The sequence below is a fragment of the Lissotriton helveticus genome, chromosome 11 (genome assembly GCF_964261635.1).
Source record: "Lissotriton helveticus chromosome 11, aLisHel1.1, whole genome shotgun sequence".
NCBI classification, from domain to species: domain Eukaryota; kingdom Metazoa; phylum Chordata; class Amphibia; order Caudata; family Salamandridae; genus Lissotriton; species Lissotriton helveticus.
Window position 1 is genome coordinate 975,731,726 of NC_136072.1, and position 10,155 is coordinate 975,741,880.

At 47.1% G+C, this 10,155-nt stretch overlaps 1 pseudogene; it reads left to right on the forward strand.

Annotated features, from left to right (window-relative positions):
• Window positions 1-2,836: 2,836 nt before the first annotated feature.
• LOC144791390 (large ribosomal subunit protein uL18 pseudogene) lies at window positions 2,837-3,716 on the forward strand (annotated as a pseudogene).
• The last annotated feature ends 6,439 nt before the right edge of the window (window positions 3,717-10,155 follow it).

A 10,155-nucleotide genomic window follows, 5' to 3' on the forward strand; every position in this document is an offset into this window, starting at 1 on the left:
AAATTTGTATTGAGGGGCGTGGCCGGGCAAGATGGCCGATCGGGCGTAGACCGTCTCGGCTCCCAGTCTATGCGCTGCTCCGGCCCTGCTTCTGGCGGCTGCATGAAGCCCTCTGCCCCACTCACGCTCCCTACCTGAGGCGGAAGGTGTGGGGCACCTGCGGGACTGCTCCGGTTGCTGCTGGTGCCGCTGAAACAACGTGAGTCTGCGATGCGGAGAGAGGTTGGCGGCAGAGAAAAAGGCCGCCGGAGCCGTGCCGGTAGCGCTGATGGCTTCAGATCTCAGTAGAAGGTACGACTGAAGGGCGAAACCTAAGGGACACAGAGACTGCCACTTGTTAAGCACAATCTCGGGGGCCTCTGCTGCGGTGTTACACTGGGGGTGGCCCCTGCCGCAATCTGCCTCCCCAAGCCTGCCTGACTTTAAAATGGCGGCAGTGTGTAACTTACAACTGCTGATCGGCGCCTCTGCCTGACCGTCTGGGCCCAGCGCCTGCTGCTTCTTTCCCAACAAAACTTGCATCTGTTGCTACGAGCTGCGGCCCCTTCGCTTATATTACAGCCGGGCTGACGAAGCTACTGGCCTCTCCTGGTGCCATGTAGTGCTGCTCTACGTCGCCTCAGATCCGCCCGCCTACAGTAGCGCCCATCCTGCCCTGTAATGGAGAATGTATACTAGAGGCGGGTCCTTGACCATGTGCCTCCTCACCTGCTGAAGACATCTGCGACTAGCAGCTCTGAGCTGGTGACTGCCGGGATAAGGGACACTCTTCCTCTTCCTTTGACGTCAGACGCCGGAGGTCATCGTCTGCCCCGGAGCAACACGAAAATAGAAGCTATCCCAGTTTGCCGTCGTCTTTTTAATATCGGAAGGCTGAAAATTTGGGAATACTGCCTCCTTTAATCCGCGTCCTGATCATCTTTTCAGGTTAACTATCCTCGTCAAAGCGTCATGTTCGGATGCACTGAATACCGTGGGGCAACAAGTTTCTTGTGGCCTCTTTTAATTCGAAGAGGGAAGGTCCTCTAAAAGGGAAGGTCCTCTAAAACAGATTTCCATTTCTATACCCCGACTACCATTGAGGGACTGTATTATAAAGGAAACTATATAAATTTAAAGTTGGATCGAAGTTCAAAGAGGGAAGGTCTCCCAAAACAGATTTCCATTTCTTACCCCGACTATCATTAAGGAATAACGCTATTAAGGAAGTAAAATAAACCCAACGCTAGATCAAGTAGGAACCTATTCTCCATTTAGTTACCTTGAACTTTGCTGATACCACAGAATAGTAAAGCAATTCATGGCTATTCCTGAAGAAGGCGTTGAGAATGCCGAAACGCGCGTCGATAGAAATTATAGATATTGCCACTATTTTTTTATATATGTATTTTTCCTTTTTTATTCTTAACTAAATTAAATGTTATGAATATATTGTCTGATTCATACTATGTATTGTGTTATTACACAGTTTTTAATTGAATTGTTTTTTATAAATCATTAAAATTAATGTTTTTTTTAGAAAAATTTTTATTTGTTTCATTAATTCTCCCATACTTATTTGTGTTGATAATTATATAAGATTGCCTAGGAATTGTTTTTTACTTCATTCAGTTTTTCCTGTCCTAGGAATTTAACAATTTACTGTTCAGGGAGTCTTTGATAACCGCACCAGCCAGTTCGATAAGCTGCAGTTTACATAGCATGTTCATGGATATGAGATTATCACCCTTTTGTCGGTGCCATGCTTTGAAGCTCAACAGCCCTTCCCTGGACTAACACACTTTGCTTGACTTTCTGAAACTTGGGCCCATACAGCCTCACCGCCCTTGATAGCTTCATAGGGGCCATCTTGGTGTGCTCCATATGCCGCCGAAGAAGGCGACGAGCAAGACGCCGAGTAAAGTGTTGATCTTCTTCGTCCCTTCAGACAAATGCCCGACGCTACGGGGAGACACTGGAGCTGCAGCTATGGCACTCACAAAGGCGGATTTACTGACCATGTTCAAAGACTTTAAAACTGAACTACGCAATGAACTTAGCCAAGACATCAAATCCTCCATGGAACAATTACGGATGGATCTAACGGATCGCTTGACCTCCCGCCAGCATGATGTGAACTCTGCGGGCACTAGGGCATTGGATCTGGAGGCACAGCATCAAGAGCAAGAGTGACTCTCTACTGAACTGCGTGAGGATGTCTGCACTCTCCGGGACCAGCTACACCTGGTGCAACTCAAGACAGAAGACCTTGAAAATAGAACACGGAGGGAGAACATATGAATTAGGGACCTTGAGGAGGGCGCAGAGGGACCTGACCTGGAGGCCTTCATGGAGGGGCTGTTCGTGGATATTCTGGCTCCCCAATCCCTTAAAATCAAGTTGGACAGGGTCCACCATGTGGGCAGTCTCCAGACTGGCCGTGTGACATCCTGGCGAAGTTCCACTCTTTCAAAGTCAAGGAAGCAGTGTTGCAAGCGGCCAGGACAAAGGGATCCATTTCATTCCAAGATCATTCATGCACCATTTATCAAGATTTGGCGCCGACGACTTTGGCTGTTTAGGTCCATCACTGCCAAACTGTGGGACGACAACATTAGATACAGATGGACCTACCCGTTTAGACTCAGTTTTTAATTTAAAAACAAAGCCGTCATTTTACTGACTTAAAGGATGGACTGGAACTTCTGGGTCTCCCGACGGAAGATCCTGACCCCTCACAAGATAAAAATGGAGAGTCTTCCCGAAGGCCACCATCAACTTCTGCCTGTGCTGCGGGGGCCCAGCGTCGGTGCCATGACTCCCATGTTCTCGGCAACACAGGACAGAAAAGTGCAAAATGGGGTTTGTGAAAGTTGTAAAGAACAAGGCCTACTTCAAGAGGTATCAAGTCAAGTTTGGAGGGGAGAGGGGAAAACTGATTATTATGCCCATAAACGTTTGGTGATCCAGGACAAAAACAAGTACAACACTCCGAAGTACCGGATGATTGTGTGCATTACCAACAGAGATATCATCTGCCAGGTTGCATATGCCAGGATTGAATTGTTGCTGCAGCCTAATCGCATGAACCTCACAAGTATGGTGTGAAGGTTGGACTCACCAACTATGCGGCCTCCTATTGCACTGGTTTGCTGCTGGCTCGAAGGATTCTCCATAAATTTGGCTTGGACAAAATCTATGAAGGCTAAGCGGAAGTGACCGGTGATTAATACAACGTGGAGAGCATAGTTGGGCAACCTAATGCCTTTACTTGCTATCTGGATACTGGCCTTGCCAGAACCACCACTAGAAACAGTGTTTTTGGAGCCCTCAAGGGAGCAGTGAACGGTGGAGTGTCCATTCCCCATAGCACAAAGCTGTTCCCTGGCTATGACTGTGAAAGCAAAGACTTTAATGTCGAAGTCAACCGCAAGCATATCCTGGCAACAAATGTAGCAGACTACATCCGCTAGTTGATGGAGGAAGACGAGGATGCATATAAAAAACAGTTCTCACAATACATTAAGAGCAATGTTGCACCCGACCAGATGGAAGACATGTACAAAAAAGCCCCATGTGGTATACGTGAGTATCCAGTTCATGATAAGAAGCCAGCAAAAAAAGTTAAAGAGAAGAGGTGGAATCGTGCAAAACTGTCTCTGGCTCAGAAAAAGGGTCACGTGGCTCAGAAGAAAGCAAGCTTCCTCAGAGCACAGCAGCAAGCTGCAGATAGTTAAAATGTGTTTTTCGATTTTCTACAACGATAAAATGCTCAAATTAAATATATTGGTCTACAGGCTCCTACATGGGACGCCGATGAACTTCTAAATGGCTCGCCAGGGGAGATGCGAAGTTTACCTTCTGTGTCTGGAATGGGTCTCAGGAACTCCCGAACATTTATTTGCTAATGCCAACGTCTTTGGAGGCATCCAGTGCCAGTGGGCGATTCTCTGCTGCTATCCACGATTCCCGCCATCAGCCCTTCCTAGACCCCTGATGGGGATGTGGAGAAGCCATGAACTGCCTTCCTTCCGTTTGTTCAAACAGTACCTTTATCTTTTTTCTAACTGCTAGTTTGGTTTGGAGGCTGATATCACATATGTGCGGAGACCTTTCATGTCTATTGGTAACTGCATCATGTTTTACTCTACATTGCAGGTGAACTATCTGTGCTTTCTTTTCCGGGAATGGGCTTGTATTACTGGCTAGACTTCAGCCACACTCAGATGTTGTTTTTCTCCTGTGTTTTGTGCCGGGGCGGGTGTGGACTGGGTCCTCGGACCCATTGTCCCCCCTAGTTCCTGTGGGGACTTCAAAACCCCCTGACAGGGACCTGGTAGCAATTCTTGGCATCGCATTTCTGTTCATTTGTTTTCGGGTGGGACAACGGGTGGGACATGGTTGCTGCTTTTTAACATTTAGCGCTGGCGGGCTCCTTCACATCTTTGCACTTGCAGTTAAAGTTAAAGCGAGATGGTAGTACACGCTCCTTTGAGGACTGGTGAGGACACAGGGCTAGGTTAGGCTGGTGGGGTTTTCAGAGAGTTGGTGTTATACCCTCTGATATCATGACAATCACCATTGGAACCTGGAACATTAAAGGTCTTAATACCCCTCAGAAACGCCAAAAGATATGGAAGTATATTATTGATCAACATCTTGATGTGGTGGCCTTACAGGAGACATATTTAGCCAGAACCGAAGATATGCGCTTTAGACATAAACAATAGCCAGTAATTTATAGATCCTCGGCCCTTACGAAACATAGAGGAGTGGCACTTATGTTCCATTCTTCCATACAATTCTAACCCCTACATGTTCACAGTGATAAAGATGGCCGAGGCCAGGGTCGTCCTTTGTAGTGGTAAATGCCCCAACACTGGTCAGACATTATTCTTACACAGGCTACTGGGGAGGCTGCTGGATTTTGTGGAGGGGCCGATGGTTCTCATGGGGAAATTCAACCTGACTTGGCAAAAAAAATTGGACAGCATGCACTCACATCGCTCAGAGGTGGGCTTCTTTTCCACTGACACTCAGCAGCGCATCCATGATCTGGGCTTGTTGGATGCCTGGCGTACCCTCTATCTACACACCCGGGACTATACTTTCTATTCACATGTTCATCGTACATACTCCCGACTAGACTATATCTTTATTAGCCAATCCCTGATTGGGGCCCTACAAGAGGCCAAGATATTCCCTCTTTTAGTGTCAGATCATAGCTTGTTCTCCATCTGCCTTCCCTGTTGTGGGAACGCTCCAACCATTCCCAGATGGTATTTTCCGGCCTCACTAGCGTGAGACAAGGAATCTTGTACTAAGCTCAGAGAAGCCATTATGGAATTTTTTGATGTCAATAAGTCAGAGGATACGTCGGAGTTTACCACATGGGATGCATTTAAGATGGTCTTTCGGGGGAAATGTATTGCTCTCAACTCAGCTTTAAACGTGCAATGCGCTAGAGAAAGGGAGCAATTAGAGCAGGAACTGACCACTATTGAAAACGTTCACAAATTGAATCCCACAAGGCAATTTCTTCACAGTCTGACTGCGCTCGACGGTAAACTTCGAGCTATTTATAACAATAGAGCAGAATGTACACTCCTTAAGCTCCGACATTTATCCAACTCCCAGGGTAACAAGATCGGTAAACACCTAGCTAGGCAGCTAAAAGATAAGCAAGAGAGAGAGTACATAGGGGGAATTCGGGGACCTTCTGGGGAGGTTACGCACAGGGATGAGTACAAAGCTGAGATCTTCGGCTCATTTTATGAAACTCTTTACTCTAGGGACGATTTAGATTCAGACGCCCAATGGGATTATCTCCAAACATTGCACTTTCCTCAGGTCTCTAATGAATGGAACGAGCTACTCACCGCTCCTATTACCCACGATGAAGTCAATCTTGCGATCAAAGCTCTTAAGCCCCACAAAGCCCCAGGCCCAGACGGATATACCGCTCTCTTTCATAAAACTTTTGCTCCTGACATCTGTCCCCACCTCACGCAGCTCTTTAATACGATGGCCGAAGAGGGTGAGGCCGCCGCATCCATGATTGAGGCCATGATCTCCGTGATACCCAAACCAGGGAAAGATCCCCAGCAATGTGCCTCCTATTGACCTATTGCGCTTCTTAACCTCAACGCGAAACTGTACTCCTCCATCCTAGCTAAGAGATTGAACGACCTTATGACTGATCTCATGCACCCTGACCAATTGGGGTTTACCAAAGGCCGTCAAACCCATGATAATACCCGCCGGATTATACACCTTTTAAAGAAGGCCAACAGACATCAGAACCACGCTTTCCTGGTGGGACTGGATGCTGAGAAAGCCTTTGACAGGGTTGACTGGGCATTCCTGTTCCACACACTCATGGCGTTTGGATTTTCACCCAATTATGCTCCGAGCTAATTAGCTAATTAGCTTCAACCTCGTTCTAGGGTGGTGGTCAACGGGGTGTGGTCATCCTCCTTCTTCCACTCCAGAGGCACCAGGCAGGGGTGTCCCCTTTCACCCCTACTCATCGCTCATAGCATTGAACCCCTTGCGATTGAAAGGGGCTAACCCTGCAGTTCAGGGGATACCATTCACTGGGGACCCCCATAAAATTTCCATCATCTCGGATGATGTTCTTTTGTCCCTTTCCAATCCGGCCATGTCCCTCACACCTTTACAGTCAGAACTTGAACGCTTTGAAGCGGTGGCAGGTTTTAAAATAAATTTGGGCAAATCATATATCCTCAACCTTACTCTACCGCAAACGGAAGTCCGAAGGCTCCAGTCTCTTACTCCTCTCCCGTGGACTACCTCCTCTATGCAATATCTGGGAGTCCAAATAACGCAGAGGGTAGAAAGGCTCTACGCTGCCAATTTCCCTCCCATTCTCACTCGTATCCAAACGGAACTTACAAAGAGGAAACCGCTCTTCTTGTCGTGGCTAGGCCGGATACACGCTGTGAAAATGACACTTCTTCCTAAGCTTCTATATCTATTTCAGGCCCTGCCCATAGAACTTGAGAGAGACTTCTTCCAGCGAGTTAAAACTATGATCCTACACTTTATTTGGCAAGGGGGATACGCTCACTTCTCCTTCTCCCTGCTGCATCGCTCTCGTGCGGAGGGTGGAGTGGGACTTCCAGACATCCAATTATATTACAAAGCTGCACAGTTAAGAATCCTGATTGAGCGGTCCAAACGGGAATCCGATAAGCACTGGCAACATATGAACCATAGTGTGACAGGGAGGACTATCTGGGACCTGGTATGGCGCCCTAAAAAAGACAGACCCAAGAATACCTACATAGCAACTCCTACACGCACCACGCTGAAAGTCTGGGATACAGTCGCAGGAGATGATAGGTGGACCTCTTTCCCCAAACCCTTTACACCACTTCATTTTAACCCATCATTTCCCCGGGCCTGCAGGAGGGACCTTTTGATGCTTGGAGGGAGGGAGGATGCCTTGCTCTGACTCATCTTTTTCACAATTGTGACCCCCTCACCTTTGACGCCTGTCAGCGAGACAATGACCTAGGGAACACAGAGCGATACCATTATACTCGGCGAATGCATTGGGCCCTTACACCTCAAGAGCGTAAGGAAGCCACCCGTCCTCTGACAAAGTTTGAATCCTTCCTCACCAAGACCACTTCCATGAGGGGGGTGATTTCATTGATATATCAATTCCTGCTAAACACCACACTTTCCCCGCGACCACGATACATGTCCATGTGGGAAGGAATACTACAAAGCGGTATCTCTGACAACGAATGGGTGCACTTATGGAAAGACATCACAAGATTCAACCATTCCACAGAGCTGCAGGAAGCCCACCTTAAGACTATGTTGGGCTGGTATCTCCATCCGTCCAGGCTTAAGCAGATCTTTCCCACCACTTCTGATACATGCTGGAGTGGGTGTGGGCTGATGGGGGACTTCCAACACATATGGTGGGATTGCCTTGGGAAAACATATTTGCGCACATTAAAGGCATGGTAGGATACCCTATCCCGACCACCATACCAGGGGTCCTTCTGGGACTTCGCGACCCAGCCCTAGAGCACCAGACTCGAGCAGATAAGACAATCATGTGGCTCTGTACAGGAGCAGCAAAGGCTACCCTGGCAGCTGCTTGGAAGAGAAAGGAGGCGCCAGCAATCTCCCTCTGGCACTCTCGATTATGGAAGCTGCTCAGTCTGGAGCGAATGTCAGATGTCTTTAGAGACAACTTTAAGAACTTTAAATTCAAATGGGGCCCCCTAGTTACCTTCCTATGTCGGGGTCTACCATCATCTGTCTGTCCTTCCACCATTAGAGCGCTTCAACTTTGAACTGCCTCTCATACCACCAGTTAAACACACTGTATGGATGCAGCCGCCACCATTGCAGGGGAGGGATGAGGGGGTTCTTTTTATTTGTTTCTGTTGCCTCCCAGTTGGGGGCTGTTCCTGCGTATCTGCAACTTAATCCCAGTGGCTTTCTCCGATTAGAGGACCTAGGACGCTTCCCATCGCAAAAGAAAGATGGAACGCACACTGTACTGTCTGCTATCACTTACTGACTTTGAAGATCTACCCCTAGGTATGCTATTGTACGTAACTGTACCCCCCTCATTTACGCAGACCATTGAGATCGGGGCTGGGATTATATTGGGTATTGTGTAACTCTAGCCACTTACGGCCCTGTTGCACACCCCCTGCGAGAGGTGAAATGATGGCATTGCCATATGATGTACTTTGGAAAAAGTTATATGAAAATATGTTTGACAAAAATAAAATGTATCGAGGGATATACAGGCCATTTGAAATTTGGCAGCATTTGCAATTAATTAAATGAAATTGTAATAACATATCACTCCTGCTCAGTAAGTACTACAGTAGTTCTAGCTGCAGAATGCTTTAGTTTTAAATCATGATACATTTTTCACACTTCAATGCCCCATTGTGGATTTACATTCTCACTGCACAGTTTCATGAGATATTAATATTATAAGTGGCTGCGATTGGACTGAAAATCGATTCTTGTCATTCTCAGCTACACCCAAGAAAAATAGCCCGGCAATCTTTCTCTGTCCTGTTGTGTTAGCAAAATGTAGATTTCAATAAGACAAACTCTAGGAAGACATCATGCCTGCTTTGTGTTCAGAGAAAAGCTGTAAATGCTTTGATTTCATAAAGCTTATTAGCATAACAGTGATCTGCCCAGTGCTTAGTTTGTAAAAGAATAAGTGCCACTCCCAAAGACTCACTAAGAAGACCAACGTCTGCAGGCTGAAAACCAAGGCTGTATAGTCCTAGCTCTGCTGCATGACTCTTATCCACCACCCGACACAACCTGCCACTTTATATCTCTTTTGCAGGCTCCTGCTTTTTCCAATTGCCAGGGATTGACCAAGCTTTTAGAGGTTTTTTAAAAATTTGAAGTCTAGAGACGCCCCACTTTGTAAAGGGAGCTTGTTCCAATGAAATGGGGCAAGATTTGAAAATCATTGGACACCCAGTCTGGAGATGCGGATTCAATGGATTTTTAATAGAGCCTGATTTGATGATCTAAGCAGTCACGAAGGCTGGTATTGACTGAGTCTAACATGCAAGTACAAAGGAAAATCCTTAGTTAGTGCCTTATTGGTTAAACATCAAAGGAAATGTAAAGTGACAACAAAGTGCCACAGATTGTGCTGACTTGGTTCTTCATACAAAGTGCCTGATCTAACTTGATGGCAACATTTTTGACAACCAGTTTAGGGCGAGGGGCAGAGCCTTAAGCATTGGATCTGCTCTATCCAGCAGCATCATCCAGAACCATGAGAGCTTTGCAAGATTCTCGATTACTTTAGCTGGGAGCAGGGAGATAGGTCTGTAGTTTTTGAGGTCAGTGGGGTCCGCCGATGGTTTCTTCAGGAGGAGGTTGATCTCAGCGTGTTTCCAGTCATCAGGGAATGAGTTTGTTACCAGGGAGTGGTTGATGGTATGGCAGAGCATGGGTGCGATGGTGTCGGCAGCTCTGTTGAAAATGTGGTGGGGCAGGCGTTGGTGGGGGCCCCGAAGTAGATTGACTTCATCGTCTTCAATGTGTTGTTGATGGTGAGGGCTGTCCAGTTGTCGATTGCTGGCTTCAGGGTGTCGGGGTGGTTGGTGAGGGTTCAGTGAGTTGGTTGTCTTCGTCAAAGTT